The following is a 935-nucleotide window of genomic DNA, read 5'->3' on the forward strand; positions in this document are numbered from 1 at the left end:
TCAATCCTGGCAAGTGGCTTACAGCAGCATTAAGCTCTAGTCGGGTATGAGGAGCAGGAGCAGGTTTGCTCACTCCGCAAAGGACACAGGAAGATTATAGATTTATGCAGTTATTTTGTGTGCAACTTTAGCTTAGTGGCCGAACGTCTGCTTAGTAAGCAGGAGGTCGTCAGTTCACTCCTGGCAAGTGGCTTATAGCACCATAAATTTCTGGTCTGGTACGAGAAGCAGGAGCAGGATGGCCCATTCTGTGAAGGGGACAGGAAAATTGTTGATTCATATAGTTAATGTGTGTGCCACTTTAGCTTAGTGGCAGAGCGTCTGCCTTGTAAGCAGAAGATCGTCAGTTCAATCCTGGCAAGTGGCTTATAGCACCATAAATTTCTGGTCTGGTACGAGAACCAGGAGCAGGATGGCCCATTCTGTGAACGGGACAGGGAAATTATTGATTCATATACTTAATTTGTGCGTCACTTTAGCTTAGTGGTAGAGCGTCTGCTTCGTAAGCAGAAGGTCGTCAGTTCAATCCTGGCAAGTGGCTTACAGCAGCATTAGGCTCTAGTCGGGTATGAGGAACAGGAGCAGGCAGGGTGGCTGAAAGTGGGGAATTATACCTATTATTCCCGGGAATATTCCCGGGGAAGGGAATTAAGGAATTATTTTGGGGAATAATACCTGCATTTTCGGGAATTATGTAAAATAAACACCGAACAGCGATGAACCTGTAGTTTCTTGATGGATTCTGAGATTGTTGTTGTAAGTAGTGGACTCCAAAAGACCACGAATATGGGCCTGACTCACTTGTTGTGTATGAAAGACGACGTCGATCGATCGGGCGCGCGCTCACGGCAATGCTCATGTGTAGAACTCTCTTATGCCGGCTTCGTTCCTGATCACCTCACGATGATTTGATCATCTTTGTTCGATCGGCCTCA

General features: G+C 46.4%; 2 non-coding genes across 2 annotated transcripts; both read left to right on the plus strand.

Moving 5' to 3' along the window:
• The first annotated feature begins 295 nt into the window (after positions 1 to 295).
• On the plus strand, positions 296 to 367 carry Pmar_PMAR016527. Its single transcript has one exon. It is a non-coding gene; the product is annotated as a tRNA-Thr (tRNA).
• A 102-nt stretch (positions 368 to 469) lies between these two features.
• On the plus strand, positions 470 to 541 carry Pmar_PMAR016528. Its single transcript has one exon. It is a non-coding gene; the product is annotated as a tRNA-Thr (tRNA).
• The last annotated feature ends 394 nt before the right edge of the window (positions 542 to 935 follow it).

This window comes from Perkinsus marinus, assembly GCF_000006405.1.
Source record: "Perkinsus marinus ATCC 50983 genomic scaffold scf_1104296953286, whole genome shotgun sequence".
Taxonomy (NCBI): Eukaryota; Perkinsozoa; order Perkinsida; family Perkinsidae; genus Perkinsus; species Perkinsus marinus.